This window comes from Eublepharis macularius, chromosome 1, assembly GCF_028583425.1.
Source record: "Eublepharis macularius isolate TG4126 chromosome 1, MPM_Emac_v1.0, whole genome shotgun sequence".
In the NCBI taxonomy this organism is placed as follows: Eukaryota; Metazoa; Chordata; class Lepidosauria; order Squamata; family Eublepharidae; genus Eublepharis; species Eublepharis macularius.
Window position 1 is genome coordinate 177,153,543 of NC_072790.1, and position 16,773 is coordinate 177,170,315.

Below are 16,773 nucleotides of genomic sequence, written 5' to 3' on the forward strand. Positions count from 1 at the left end.
GAGCAGACAGACTCAAGCCTCACTAACTCTGCCAGTCCTGCAGGGGCACTCAACCAGGCTTGCTCCTCCTGTGCCATTTTAACTTCCCAGTCCAGGCATGGTGAAGCTTTTTTAGATGAAGGCTCTTTGTTTACCAAAAAAAATCAGTGGCAAAACATCCTTAAAAATAGGGGGGAAGAACACAGATTCTAGGACAATATACAGGGGGGAGTCAAATACCATGTGTTCCTTTAGAGGGAACTAGAAAAAGATTAAGACCATATGAACATAATAGTCCTGCCTACAAACTTACAAAATATGATGAGTGAGTGAGTGAGTGAGTGAGTGAGTGAGTGAGTGAGTGAGTGAGTGAGTGAGTGAGTGAGTGAGTGAGTGAGTGAGAGTGAGAGAGAGACAGAGAGAGAGAGAGAGAGAGAGAGAGAGAGAGAGAGAGAGATGGTGAACAAACCTGTTTTTTAGTGTACCACTTCAGAATTCAGGTGAGGGGGCTCACATGATTGAATGTTCTTCCATGTGAAAGACATTTTAAAAACTCTTACATTGGTTGTTGTGGGTTTTCCGGGCTGTATTGCCGTGGTCTTGGCATTGTAGTTCCTGACGTTTCGCCAGCAGCTGTGGCTGGCATCTTCAGAGGTGTAGCACCAAAAGACAGAGATCTCTCAGTGTCACAGTGTGACACTGAGGGCCAAGCTACACATGACGAATGACACTTGAACAGCAAGTGGATTGAGTGGAGGGCAAGTGAACAGGGAGAAATACACTTGCCGTTCAAGTGTCATTCGTCATGTGTAGCTTGGCCCTCAGAGATATCTGTCTTTTGGTGCTACACCTCTGAAGATGCCAGCCACAGCTGCTGGCGAAACGTCAGGAACTACAATGCCAAGACGGCAATACAGCCCGGAAAACCCACAACAACCATCGTTCTCCAGCCGTGAAAGCCTTCGACAATACAACTCTTACATTGCAAGGAAGGATTTTTGTTGAGTCTGTTTGTTTGTTTCCTATGTGAGAAACAATTTTCTATGGAGAAGCATTCGGTCATGTGACCTTCCACCTAGAGTCAGAATTGGTACAGCTGAAACTCCAGTTAAGCAGCACATAGAGCACTCTTGGGCCAGGCACAGATCCATTGGTGTCCCCCAAATAGTGTTTGAATTGCTTGTGCAGTTGGGCCCCCCTGGCCCGTTCTCTCAGGTAGTGCATGATTTGAAAGACCTCTACCTGTGACCTTGAGAGAGCTGCTGCCAGCCACAGTAAACAACGCTGTTCATATGTTCAAACCTTTGGGACATTTTAGGATGGGGCGTATTTTGCAAGTCAGGCATGCCTGGCATTCCTAACTATTGATTGGCAGGCTCTTCCAGCCTCTGTGCTGATTGCTTCTGGTTCATACTGTTGAGCATGTTCCTCAGAGGACACTAGACACGTTCCTTCCAATCATCTGATGCAGCAGGAATCAAGGTAACTTCACTCACTTTCCTTTCCCTCCCTGGTCCTCTCACCCACTCCCTCCTAGTCTTGCTGGGGCAAATGGTGCCCTAGATGAGCTGTACAGTATGTGACAAAAAGGATGGGGTACAGAGCCAGAGAGGGGGTGACCAGGAGAAGCTATGGCAGCTATAACTCCAGCACCATCCTCAGATTCAAACGTGTTTCATCTTGTTCCAGATTGTAAAGTGGCCACCTTCAGGGGGAGGTATAGGAGCTGCAGTACAAAAGATAATGAAGCTGCTGGCTAACCTCTGTGCTTGGAAGCACCTGGTTGTTGTTGATATTTTTAAAGATTCTTTCTGCTTTGCTACTACCTTGGCTGGAAAGGTACCCAACTGTAATGTAAAACACTTGATGGGGGCCTTGAATTCCATGTAGAGACGCCCAAACATAGTGGTGAGGGGGGAGAGATATTCCTCAAATGGGAATGCATAGGAGGAGGGACAGCCAACAGGAAAAATGAGAAGTGTGCAAAGGCCAGCAAATGAGTTTATGACTCCGTGGAAACCAATCCAAAGTCACTCAGGACCAGACCTTCCAGCTACTGGACCCTGTGGTCTCTTCTGTGACTAAAATAACTGTAAGAGGAAAAACTCAAACTGAGCAGGCTGGAATTTTTTCATGCAAACAGAAAGTTCAACTGGAGTCATCTCCAGCTTGGCTGAATCAGGTGAAAAGTCACAAATACTGTGCCCTGAGTAGGGTGTGACTGAGATTCTCAGAGGCATGTACATTTAATAGGGAGGACAGGGCGAGTTTCCCTAAGCCCACGTTCTATATGTAACCTGACTGATCATGGAGTTGTATGCATTCCAAGGGGTCTTATGCCCATGCAATGGAACAGCACCTTAGCTTGTTCATGTAGCTATATCCTTGGAGAATGTGAAGGAAGCAGAGTTATTCTCATAAGGCCTGGACCCAACTTTCATATGTTCATCCAAAGGCTGTGTGTGCACAAAACATGCATATACTGTATTCTGACCTTCAAAAGAAGGCATGGAATTTGGAAACAAACCCAGTCGGCAAAATACTGCCCCCCCATGTATCTGCATTAGGGTTGCCAGGCCCCCTCAACCTCGCGGTGGGGGGATTGGGGCCTGGCACTCACCTTTCCGTGGGGGGGGGTGCGTGTGCGCACTCCCACCAGCGTGATGATGTCACTTCCGGGAAGTGATGTCATCACATGGCACCCCCCCTGGAGTGTGCCCACGCTCCACAGGGGCTTGGATCGGGGCTGCTGTGGAGGGCAGGAGCACTCCTATCCTCCGCAGCGGCCCAAAATGGGCCTGATCCGTGCCAAAACGGGCTTGAAACGAGCCCATTTTGGCATGGATCAGGCCCGTTTTGGCCCGCTCTGGAGGGCAGGAGTGCTCCTGCCCTCTGCAGCGCCGAAAACAGCCCCATTTGGGCACAGATCAGGCCCATTTTGAGCTGCTGCAGAGCACAGAAGCGCTCCCGTGTTAGCCCCGATCCGGGCCAAACTAGGCTGATCCAGGTGGCTGCTGTGCACAGGAGCGCACAGCGCTGCAGGGGAGTGCAAAAAGAAGGTGCGTGTGCCCCCCGCTGGCCAGGTAAGTGGGGGTGGGGTGTGAGGGATGGGAGCGGGGGATCCCCTGCCCCCACTGGGGGTATGGTATCCCTAATCTGCATCTGTAGATATGTTTGCATGAAGAGGGCTCTTATTGTTATGGGGGTTTGCTTTACTGGGTGTGAGGCTCCTCCCTGACTGGCACGCCCACCTGATGGCCTGCCATCCTACCAGATCTCCAGGCAGGTGTCCTCCGGCCTCAGATAGGCAGGGAAGGGGGTTGCACCACCTTGTTCCTTCTTCTGCCCTGGGAGTAACAGCATGCTCCAGCCTCTCTCTGCAAAATCCTCCTCTGCCTTCACAGGCACCTGAATTTAAAGGCCTCCCCTGCCCCACCTCCCTGGCTCTGCCCCCAATCGCCACCCAGTCTCACTGACTGGCCCTGCAGCCTATCTGATAGGAGGGTTGGGTGACTCTGTAGTCTCCTGGCCCCAGCCACTCCATCCCCGCCTAGGGCAGGGTATTTGGTCTGCTCTCTGCCTGGCTCGCCCCTGCTGCTTCTGAACCTTCCCCAGTGGCTCCCTTGGCCGCTTGGGGCCTGGGCCTGCCTGGCTTGTGGTGATGGCAACCTCCTGTGGGCCTGGATGAGGTGGAGCTGTCTGGGCAACTGCAGGAGAAGAGTGAGTCTGCTGAGTGGCTGCAGGCTGTTCCCCAGAGTTGTGCCTGGGCGTCGGTTGCGACTGGCCTAAGGGTGAGAGAGGCCTGTAGGGGCTCCTGCAACTGAAGTACTGCCAGAGGCTGCACTGCAGGGCCTGAAGATGGTGTCTGCTGCTGCAGGGCTGGTGGGGTGGGTGGACAGAAGGACGGAATCGCTGGACACTGGGCTTCTGCCCCTGTGGAATTCAACACATGGGGGGATTTTACACAAGTTGCTTCCACAGCAGTTTTGCTTCAGTGTGGCACCAAACTGGGCCAGGTATTTGTGAAACATCAGCACAGCGTCATCCCCCTAACCATTCACATTCCAAGTTTCCCCCTGATTTGCTTTGATCTTTCCTGAACCTGGTTTGATACAATCTTTTTGAAAAGATGACAGTGAAAGTACCTTTGCACAGTATGGATGGAAAGGTGAGCGTTTTTTCAGGACCTGCTCACATCAGTGCCATTTTACTTGCCCCAGCCTCACATGGCTGCCATCCCTTGCTTTCTTTGAGCTTTTTAAAAAAACCAGTTATTGCTATATTGCTATAACATTATAATGATATAGTGATATAGCAACTACCATTTTGAAAGCCCTCTAGTGGTGCTGGGAAAAATAGCAGACATGGGGGACTGAGTCAAGTAACGTGTGTGAGGGGAACTATCACTTGGCTCCACATGCAGAATCATTGCTGATTCTGATCCTGTCCTTTTCATTCTACTGCTTTGCCCTCTCCTTGTCTAGAATAAAAATGAGTGCCATCAGCCAAGATGAGCAAAAATAATGGTCTGGCCTCCCCCTGTGCCTTCAATAACAGTAGAAATCAGTAAATCAAATAATCACTTTCATAAGCATTATTGTTTGATAATGTTTGCAAACCAAGCTGATGTTAAAGGTGGGGTTGCCAACAGCCTGGAGTAAAAAACTGTCCCATACCTTTTATAGAGGCTTAAGGTGTGGAAATGGGCAACTGAAGCTTTCCACAGCATGGAGGTAAATTTCATCCCATTAAGTCTTTATTAAAGGGGCAGGACATTTTTCTTCGGGCTGTTGGCAACTCTAGTTAAAGGCAAGCAGCCAAGTCTGGTAAAAAACAAAACAAAACTGGCAACTCTGCTTTTGCCAAAGGACACATCCACACATGCTTAGTCCAATATTCCAGTGTTAAACCAAATGTAACTAGAGTCAGTAATGAAAAGAGAGAAGTATAATGTAGCATGAGGTTTCCTATATAAAGACTGCACTGTTTGTGCTCAGTGCACAATTTCTTCCATCGTCAGTGCAGATAGGCAAAGAATAAGCATTAAATGAGCATAGGTACCCTTTGGCTTGCAGGCATCGTGAGCAGCTGACAGCCAGAAAAAGTTCAACATCAATGTAATCTTAGTAGGGGAGAGCCATGGTTTTCTAATGTGCACTGGTTTGTAGATTATTTTGAGGTTTTTAAGAATTTTTCCCACTCCTAGTCTTTCCCCCACTATCCCAGGGATAGAACATCAAGGTCAGTGGAGAGATATCGTTTTTATATTCCATTTTATTTTATTTACATTATTTATACAACTCCATAAGCCAGTTTTCAATTTTTTTGTCCTTCCAAGGAACCCTTCCCCACATCATTTTATCAGCTGAGGAAATCCCGGGCTTCTTTTCATGTTGCAGAGTATTCCGGATACCGCACCCCCCCCCCTCAAAAGGGAAGGTGGAAATATACTAGAGATCAAACTTTTTCCATAGTGGCACCTCATCTGCAGCCTTCTCTCCTATATCTGATTGGTGCCTGCATTGATAGTTTTTAGGTAGTGAATGACTGGGTGACCATTTTGTTTTCTCAGGATTTTCATAACCTTTAATAGGTTTGGCTGGATGATCTTTTGCTTACTATTTAATCTGTTTTATTAGTATTTTATAGTTTTACTTTGGGGATTTATGTTGTAAGAAGCTGTACAATAGAGGAAATAAAAACAGGTAATCTAGAACACAAATGCAGCTGATTCAGAGTAATAGGTAGTGGGGGAGGAGTGTATTACCCCCATCATTTTCATTTTGGAAAAAAAAAATCAAATCAATCTGTTATTGCAACCATTTCTTTTCCCATTGGCTGAAAGTCCCATTGACGCTATTTCATTTCAATCCAATTCAGATTAAATTTTCAGGAACTGTACATTTCATCTAAGAAATCATGGCAGTCAAATATAGGCTGATAGGAGAAAGGGGTTCAGGTCCCCTCCCCCTTTGATTAATCCATTACTTCAAATATTTGTGGTATTTATTGTTTGGCCCTGCAGACTTTTTTTGTGTTTGTATCAAGCCATGAAAAACAAGTGGAAAGTGCCCAAATAAACAAATAATGAGCAACATTTCAGGCTGGGAGGATAAAAGGTATTGTTTTTCTCAGGAAATTCTCACTAGCAGAACAGGCAGGAGCAAACATTTGGCAGCCTTATGAATGGGCACTTGCAGGCACTGAGCATCCAGTGGCAGGAAACCTCCTCGCTTGCTCATTGTTCAGACAGTAAATATGAGTATTTGGTGGAAAAGAATAATGCTTGGCAGAAATCTCCTAAATGTGTGTTACGCAGTATGAGTAACACACGAAATCTCAGTATCTGTGTCTACTGCAAGTAAACAGAGTAACATACAAGATAGTGACAATAACTAACTTAGAGGGACATAACTTTACTTAGGATTGCATTGAAACACATAAGCAGAGTACAGAATTCAGGCAGATTTAGAACGGAAGTGAAGTGAAGGAGAAAGGAGACGAGCAAAATCTTTCACCATAGCAAAATAGCAACTCCCTCACGCTCACTCTCACAGAAGTCAGTTATGCAGTAGCTACACAATTGCAAAATACCAGCAAGAACATGGAAATATTTGATAAAAAGGATAACTGAACTTGCCCAGGCAAAAACACGATGATTTATATGGGATTAAAAAAAAATCTTCCTTGAGCCACTGATGATTGATGGAAACACTTTTCCTATTAGGAAAAATCTCTTCTGTTCCAAGATATTTGTCTGTGATGGTTGAAAAGTGTCACTGCCAACATCTCTACCTTCTGCCTCTGTTTCTCCAAATTTGATCTATGCTTGAACTCTACACATCATACAAGGCCCTAATAATAAACAAATTAAAATTAATTACATTTGTCCTATTCATTTTCTTTATAACAATAATAATAATGTTAATGAATGGAATATTTGATGCTTGTTTTAATTCATTATTGAAAGAATGCAAATCCCTATTGACTAGATGTTAATGTGCATGAATCCTGTATTGAGAGTTTACTCTAGATTAGACCAATTGTCTCTGGTCTAATCTAGTCTGGTCTCTACTCCTATTGCTGGGAGTAGGAAAACTGTCTTTAAGGTGTATCTCTGCTAATACTGATTTTCTAATTGAGGGCCTCCAGATAAGCCTTTGGGGAACTCATTGATGTCTTGAACATGGTTTAAAATTTAAAACATTGCCTTAAGCCTCTGGAGAAAATCAAGTATTTGCCAGTATCTTAATTGAGAAGAAAGGTGTAGATAACACATATGTGGCAACCAACAACTCAGCATCTCTGCAGACACACTTTACCCTAAGATGTTTCCCAGATAGAATCCCCACTGCACAAGGGTACCTTCGCCAGATTAAACAGATGTGTGTTGCATGTTATAGACTGCAGCATCTCATCTGGAGCCCATGTTGTATTGCACACAAGTCATGGTTACTCGTTTACTACACTATACGACTACTTCCCTCTTATTTGGAGGCTGGGAAACAGAGACAAATTATTGTTGGCATGTCAGCAAACTGGAAAAAAAATGTAATCAGGGAGCACCTTCCAGCCATTTAGCACAGAAAGAGTAAGATAAAATCACAGCTCAAGAAATTCTGCACTAAAGTTGCACAACCAGCACTGAAACAATGTGCATTACAAATTTTGGCTTCACTGGGCTGTGCATGCCCTCTGCATTTGGGAGAGCATCCTTTGATCGGTGAAGGGCGGGCACAAAAAGTATGTTTGCTGCTTAGCTGAGTCTACTGGGCAAAAGTCCAAGAGTGAAAAAGAGATCCAAGGATGGCTTATAAAGGACCTCACCCAAGATGACATCAGTATCACCATGTGGGAAGCCTCCAAAATGGTTAACTAATCAAACAGTGAAACATCTGGTGCAGAAAGGCATTGAAGGCGAGGCATATTCGGACTGAGCTCCTAAGATGTTCTCAGTGAAACACTCTATGGGAAGCAAGATTCACCTTCTTGACTAGGGTAGCTTTCTTCTGGGCTTCAAATGTCCAACTCTAGCCTTTAGCTTAAAGGTGAGTTAGATGTGCATTTAACCATGTCAGAGTCTGCAGGATTTTGTGTGTGTGTGTGTTGCTCAGTAGGAAAGTGATAGGGGCACCTGCCCTGGTTTAAATTAGTGATGGGCAAAAAATGCACAGCAAAGGTTATGCAATATATTGACAGTTATTAAATGAATGCTCAGTTATGTAATATTGTATTTTCCATAGGGAATAATTATTAAATATACTTTCAGAATGTAAGATGAAAGGGCAGATAGAAGATTGCTTAGAGCAATCGTAAATACAGCAGGCTTGGCAGAATGGCCTGGTTGCAGCTTACATTTTCTCTGGTGCCTGCAGTATAACACAGTAAAGCGTATTCAGCCACTGAATTCTGCTAGTGGAGCAGAAGAAAACAGGAATCAAGGGAAAGCAGCAGTCAGCAGGGGAGTTTGTTTTGCTTTGAGAAAAATAGCTTCTAAAGCAGGAAAAAACTCTATTTGAGCTATGAGAACTTCAAATTTCAGCTTTGAATTCCTTAAGTGCCACATCAATTCCTCGGACCCATTCACATATTACAAAGTCCATATGGTCAATTGATGCATGTGTCTGAGACTTCCTCACTCAGAACTTCCAGTCTGGATGGATGTGGGAGGAGACACACCCCACTGCCTTTCTCCCAGCATGTAATGGAACTAGGGAGCTGCTGTTTGCTCCATTGGGGAAATGCACATGTAGCCATCAGTGCATGTAAGGTTCCCCAAGCAGGAAAATAAAGTAGACCCTTGCCACTCATGGGTGATACGTTCCTGGAATCACCGCAAACAGAAAAATCTACAAATCTGGGGAGGGTGTGGGGCTTGTAAGCCAAAGCTGACTGGAAAAGATTCCTCCTCCTATCATGCCAACCATAGCAAGTTGAAGCCTGACTTGAGTGGAACATCACTACTGGGCAACCTGGGCAGTCGAGGTAGCCACTGCCACCTGAGTGAATTGTCCAGCAATGACAGCTGCCACTGCTGGGTCCAGACAACTCATGTTGCAGCTGCTTCCAGGTCCAGGCAGCTTGCACTGTGGCCACCATGTCCAAACAACTCGCGTTGTGGCCCTCTAAGTAATCCAGGTAAGGCCAAGAGGTGAGACTCGGCCACATGAGGCATCCAGTGGTTGCTGCTTGTCAAAGAGATCCTGTGAAGGCAAGTGGCAGAGCCAGCACGTTCACACCTGCTCTCCTTTGCCTTAGCTTGACTACACACAGAGAGGAAGAGGAGTCATGTGCTCAGGGCTAGCTGCATCATGTGAGCAGGCAGGAGACAGTGGACTGCAAATGAGTAAGACCATGAGCTGCAAGTTACGTGTCTACTGTAGCATCTCATCAAAGTCATTTCAGGTGGGGAAATGGAGAGGGGAGACTCCCTGTACACTGCAGTAAAGACTGGAATCAGGCTCCCATGTATCTGGGAACTGAACTTCCAGCACTATCCAAGTAAAAGAGGACTTTGTCACTTGTGAATTGGAAAATGCTTCAGCCATCCAGGAAAATGCTGAAGGTATTTTTAAATAAGTAATCCAGACTAACTTTATTTAGGATAAATGAATAAAAAAGCACAAGGCTCAACAGAGTCATTCATAACAGTTTTTCTAGCCAGTTTACCCAGAGACATCCTGATCTGGATAGCCCAGGTGAGCCAGATCTCATCAGATCTCAGAAGCTAAGCAGGGTTGTCTTTGGTTAGTAATTAGATGGAAGACCTCCAGCAAAGACTAGGGTTGCAGAGGCAAGCAATGGCAAACCACCATGAAAACCCCACGGGGTCCCCATAAGTCAGCTATGACTTGAGGGCACTCTCCTCCTCGTCCTCCTCGTCCTCAGAAACAGAAGTAAAGCCTGGGCTGGAACTGCTCCAGATTCTAGCACCCTGGGTCTAACACAAAACATGAACAAGACTGCTGAATATTACATGAATCAGTCCTTAACTTGTATTACTAGTGGTTTCACTGGTGCAGTGCTCTTCAAATCATGGCTTGGGGCCTCGGGTGGATTGTTGAAATCCTCCTGGTGGGTTGTAAGTCCTTATAGAGCTGCCATGTGTTGCTGCTTTTTGGAAGGTCTGAGCTGATTGTGGACATGCATACAGAGGACAGATGTAATGCTTCCTGCATCACTTTGTATGCACATTCAGATTCCTCCATGACTCTATCCTTTGACTTGCTCTTCAGTATGGTACACCTCCTGAGAGCAGCTGTAACACAGTGGTTAAGTGGCTGGACTCTGCACTCTGCTAGTTCAACACTCACTACTGCCATGAGCTCAGCAGGTGGCCTTGGGTAAGCCACTTCTCCCAGCCCCAGCTCTCCAGCTTTATTGCAGGGGTAATAAGAACAGTGACTTTGTTCACCACTCTGAATGTGGCACTAATCTGTCCAGAAGGATGGTATACCAGTACACTGTTGTTGTTATTGTTTCCACTTGTGTTTCCCGTGCCTGTCTCTCACAGACTTCTGGTCATGGTCCTGGCCTTGACCCCAGTGAAGTCAAAACTCTATATTCTTTGTCACATGACTTCCACTAAAGTGCTACAGCTCTGGGGGTCCCATGATCAGTGAGTTCTGGGTCTGATAAAGTTGACAACCATAACATTAGTTGGCACAGAGTTGGAAGTCTGCAGAAACAACCAGCTGCAGCACTGGTGGTGCTCCCTGGTATACTTAAGGACATATGGACAAAGTACATGTTTCAGACCATGTGTCAGAGTGTCAGTTCGCTTGTCAGTTCTCAAGCCAAAGCTACGCCATGTTCTCATGTTATAATCTGTAGTTGTTTAGTTCTCTCCCTCCAGGCCCAGGTGCTGCTCAGGCCGCATATATCCATGGGAGCGAAGAATTCTTATCAACCCATTTTGGCCGTCCTTGACATCCTCGCCTTCCCAGGCCTTCTAGACAGGACTAAGGGGGGAGGCTGGGAATGGGTGTTTGAAGTATTGTTACTTTCATTTTGTGTGTCATTCTCAACAAAGCTTTCGTTCAGCCAAGGCTTTCCTAGTCCTTGGAATATGGATACTTGTATCCTGAGCATTGTCTTTCAATAAACCTTTTGGAATCAAGAAACTTTGTAATTCTTGCAGAAGGGGGGGGGGGAGATGAACTCTAGATAACTGGGATTCCATAGTCTGACATTTTGTTGAGAATCCCTTTTAACTTCCCCGATCCCTCAACTGGGAGAGATGGATACCGGATTACCTCCAACAAACCCGTCTGATCCAGGCACAGAGGGTGAGGGGCTGTTTTCACAGCCTGACGGTGGGACAGATCAGGCATGAGCGAGCAGGGAAGGCGCCAGGCCCTGGACCAGTGTGGGACGAGGATTTACCCCTCAGACGTCCAGGCCTACCCCCCGGCAGTGGGGTCCGTGGCCCCAGGATACCAGCGTGGGACGAGGATTTATCCCTCTGATGTCCGGGCCTACACCCCGGCAGTGGGGCCCGCGGCCCCAGGATACCAGGGAAAGATGTTGTCCGGGAACGGGCCTCCCCTCCCTCTTTGCCGGCCTCCCCCGTGGCCCTGGACCCCCCGCAGCTTACCGGAAGGCAGGAGAAGACCAGTGGCGCGGCAGCGACGAGCCTGGAGGAGGTGCGGCCCGGGCGTTGCCACTGAGGGACCGGGCGGTGGCCACAGACGACGGAGAGGCTGAGATGTCACAGCGCCAGCCTGGAGGCTGTGGCCAGGAGGCGGCAGCGGCCGCTGGCGACAGAGAGACCGAGGCGCCACAGCACCCGCTTCGAGGCCGCGGCCAGGAGGCGGCGGTGCGGCGGCCCGAGCAGCTGGCGGTGCAGAGGCAGACACACCATGCGGCTTGGCCCCGGCTGTGGCGGAGGCGGCGGCGAGGCGCAGCCACAGCGCAGTCACCTGTGAGGCACGGCTATGGCCAACGCCTGCGGTGGGAGGAGGGGCAAGGGCCAGCCCAGACGCGGGCCGATGATAGGCCCCCCCAGCCCATCAGCCAGGCGGGCCAGAGGGGCAGGCCCAATGGGGGAAGAGGGGATGGGAGGCGAGGCAGCCTCCAGATGCCCGAAGGCACAAGGCCCTCAGCCCGGGCGGGGGTGGAGCCAGGTGTTGCTGCCAGCAGTAGCCCAGGTGATTGGGCTCACCTTGGGGGCTGGCAATTGGGGAGCGGGGCGGGGTTGCCCATAGAGGGAGGGAATAAAAGGGGTCTTCAGCTTCCTGGCTGGGGAGGAAGAAGCAGGGAGGCAGGTCCTGATGGAAGGGCCATCCCTGGGACCAAGTGCTGTGCTAACTGGCTGCTAACACTGCCTAACAGCCTTGGGCCATCTGAGGCCAATCTAAGGAAGCCCAGACCCTCCTCTTGCCAGCACACGGGCCACTGGCACGGCCTTGGAAGGACTCTGGCCCCCGGGACCCGCCAGCCATCGGAGGTGCCCGCCAGGCGCTGTGCACCCGACCGACAGGGACCATCACAGACGTGCCGGCACGATGTTTTCCCGCTCTATGATGGACTTGGCTCCAGTGTCGGAGGACCTGGGAGCAACAGGAGGCCAGGTTTGGGAAACCGGCCAGATGTCCACTCTCTCTGCCAGAGATGCCCAGGACAGCACTCAGCCGTGGTATCGATGGGCTGAGGCGGCAAGGTGTCTGGTGGAAGTGAATCCACCAGAAGAGATGGGCAGTCTCCCGTATTGGACTACGCCACGCGCAGAGCTCATGAGCTGGGACTATGCGGATGTCGGCTCGGTTGGGGCTTGGGAGACTGAGACGGGAGTTCCTGAAGGACAGGGACATTTGGCAACCCTGCAGGGGCAGGCCCAAGTGCTACAGTACGGAGTACTAGCAGTGACTGGAATTGCCAAGGGTTGGGTGGCTAGTGCAACTGAGATGTCAGACCAAGGCGCTTCGGGGGCAGCTGCCACTTCTGGTCCTCAAGCTCAAGTTCAAGCAGCTCAGGCCACGGAGGAGGCGGTGGAGAGAGCTGATCACCAACAGAGAGCCTGGGAGGAGAGCTTGATCCAGCCGCATAGAGAGGAAGAAATGGAGCCCAACCTCAATGCAGAGGAGGAGAACCGCTGCCAAGCCCTGGAAGTGCAAATGGAGGTGTTGCAAGCAGATTTAGCGCAAGCCACCTATTTGATTGCGTTGCTGGTCCAGGGAGAGGAAGGAGCGGGGTGAGCTGGGGCCCAGGACTACAACAGTTACTTGAGTTAGCGGCAGCCAGAGGCAGCGCAAGACCGGCCGCCCCGCCTACGCCGGGCCCACCACTCCAGTTGCCACCGCCGCCGGGAATGGCTGGCCCTGCTGGGCCGGGAGGAGCCACTACCGCAAGAAATGGAGCGCAAGGGGCGGCAGCGCCCCAAGGACCAGCACCTACCGTTGGTGGAGCGGCCCCAGCGGGTCCGGGACCAGCTACCCCTGAGACAGCCACGCCTCAACCTCAGGGGCCAGCACCACCACCACAGCCGAAGCCGCAACCGGGACCATGGGAAGCTAGGCCACCAGGGCGACTCCCCGTTCCACCTCCACCTCAGCCGTGTCCGGGTGCTCCAGGAGCACCACCAAGACCAAGGATGCTGAGGCCTGCGCCGGTTCAGCCGCATCCCCAAGGCATACCTCCTAGAGGCCCTGCACCGCAACGGCCATCTGTCCAACCTGTCGATGTGGCAGGAGCCGGTGAGGGTGAATTACCGATGGGATGGATTAAGCTGGAAGCCACCTTTTACAACATTTTTTATTTTTCAACAATTTTTTGATTTAACAAATTTATCAACAGTAAACAAAAGTAAACAAGTTTTAACAGTACAGGTAAATTGGTAAAACAAAAACAGAGAGAGAGAGAGAGAGAGAGATTTGAAGTGCCTACATGTAGCCTACAATAAAACGTACATATTTGGAGAGCCAAAAGTTTCACACTATTAAGGTTACAATAAGAAAGGGTCTATTGGATATTTTTTGCTGGGACCAATGTCTTCTGTAATCAAATGATCTAGTACTGGAAGCCAGTCTTCCCAAAAGTCTGTTCAGAACAACAGATTTGATATGTTACCTTCTCCATGTAATACTGGTCCCAAACTTTGTTAAACCACAGGGGTAGTGTAGGGGGTCTAGGGTCCTTCCACCTCAAAGCGATGGCTGTTTTAGCTGCAGCTAAAAGCATAGCCACCCTTTTCCTTATAATAGTGGGTATATCATAGCTTGACCATAAGTTAAGTAAAATTGTTTCAGGTTTAAAAGGAACTATAATACCCAACATTTGTTTGATAACAGTTGTTACATCGGACCAAAATTTGCTTATCAAAGGACATGTCCACCAACAGTGAATAAAGGACCCCACCTCACCACATCCTTTCCAACATTTGGGCGATATTATTTTATTGGCATAGTTAAGCTTCTGAGGAGTGATATACCAACGTGTCAAAAGTTTTTGAGATTGTGACTTTACAGAAATTAAATTAGTCTTAAATATTGGGGAGTTCCAAATGCTTGACCACTGTGCCTCAGAAAATTTAATACCGCAGTATGTTTCCCAAGCCAGTTGGTATGAATAAGGCTTGCTTTTTTGGGCTTTCAACATTATTTTGTAAATCTTTGATAGAAGACCCTTACTTCCACTGCCACCTGATTTCAGTATTTCTTCAAATTCAGTTATCTCACGCTTTAGGGAGCTTTGTATCTCAGGAGCAGCTATAAGGTGTTGAACCTGCAGGTATTGGAGCCAAGAAATCTTGGCTTGCAACCGTGCTTCAATCAGTTGTTTAGATAAGAGCTGCCCTCTTGAGGTTATATCGACAAACGTTGTAAGCTGTTTAGATTTCCATTCTGCAAAGGAGTCTTTACTGAGGGCAGGTATAAACCACTTTTGTCCTGTAAAACATGAAAAAGGAGAAAAGGACGGTGCTACTGAAGCCCTATTTTTGTCCCAAATCCCTAGTGCCGGAGCTAAAAGTAAGTGGTTTTTAATTGCCTTGGGACGTTCAGGTGCTGAGTTCCAAATAGTTTCCTGCATTGTTTTGGGTAGTGTGTAGTGCTGTTCAATAGCTTTCCAGTCAGCCTTAAAGTCAGACTGCAACATAAGGACCAGGTAAGTAAGTTGGGTAGCCTCATAATACAGTCTAATATCAGGCATTCCTAACCCACCCTGTTTGGTGTGACTTCTCAGGGTAACAAAACTAATCCTAGGCTTTTTTCCTGCCCAAATAAATTTATTCAGCAGTTTCTGCCATCTTTCTAAGGTGTGTGGTTTAATAAAGATGGGTAGTGCTCGAAAATAAAATAGTATCTGTGGGAGTATTAAAGTTTTTATTAAGTTGATTTTTTCTAGCCAAGTTAGTTGTAGCCTTTTCCAGCTACTTAATGTTCTAGATAAAGAAATATAGAGCTCATTGAAATTCAAGTCCCATATTTCATTCAAATTTAATGGTATTTTTACACCAAGATAGGACCAATTGGATTTAATCCACTTATATTTGTAGTTTGTTTTAATGAACTGGGTAGTGTCTTGCTGTAAATTCATGGGGTATAGTTCAGACTTTAGGTGATTAATGGCCAAACCGGAGACCAATTTGAAGTCTGTTAAGCATTTTTCCACAGCTGGTAATGAGCTACTAGGGTCTGTTAAATACAACACTAGATCGTCTGCAAAGAGGCTAGTCTTATAGGTTTGTTTTCCAATCGTGATTCCTTTTATGTTGGGGTGTAATCTTATTGATGTTGCTAAGGGTTCTATGGCTAAGGCAAATAAAATAGGGGAAAGGGGGCAACCTTGTCTGGTACCTCTTCTAATTTGAAATTCTGGTGAATAAGTACCATTGGCTCTTACTATGGCTTTAGGAGAGTCGTAAAGTGCTCTGATAGCTTGTAAAAGCTGGAAGCCACCTTTGACGGTGATCCCCATAAGTTAGGGTTCTCTGTCGTACAAGCCCTGCAGTTCTTCAATCAATGGGGTTACCTGTTCCCCAATGAGGAGAGCCGAGTGATGCATCTCGCGGCCCGTCTGGAAGGCATAGCAGCTGAATGGTATGTAACCCTCTACTATACTGGGGCCCCAGAGCTGGGAAGTCTGCAAGCCTTTATTGCCGCGCTCAAAGCACAGTATGAAGACCCTCTTGAAGGGGAATGGGCCCACACAGAACTGCAAACCTTGCGGCAAGGAGCCCAGTCAGTGAGAGATTATGCAGCCAAGTTCCGTCAGTTGGCGGCCAAGTGCCCACATCAGGAGGAAGGAACCAAAATTGTACTGTTTCGGAATGGGATGAACCCCAAGTTACTGGACAGGGCGCTAATGCAAGATGATCCACCAACACTTCTGGGGTGGATCCAACTAGCTTGAGAAGTGGAGAATCGCACTCAAGTTGTCCAAATGGTTGAGCAACAACAGGCCACGGGGCCCCGACGAGCCCCGACAATTCAGCGGGGAGGACGGGGCGCTCCCGCGGCGAGAGGAGCCCGTGATACGAGGTGGAGACAAGGACTGTGCCTCCAATGTGGAAACAGTGGACATTTTGCAGCCCAATGCCCTCTCCGGGTGCAGGCACTGGTGCCCCCGGCGCATCCCACTCCAGCTCCACGATCCAGCCGGGGCCTGGGTGTGGCTAGAAAAGGGCGCACCAAGATGGGCTTGGAGGCGGAAGAAGTCTGCATGGAGTTCTAAGCCCAGGTCCCTGAGGCCGATGAGCTCAGCCTGCCATTGGGAAATGAGATGGATCTGTCGTGAGGAGGCCCCAACGACAGATCAAGAAGAAGACCATCCCGGAGGAGGTGAGAGAAAGAGGGG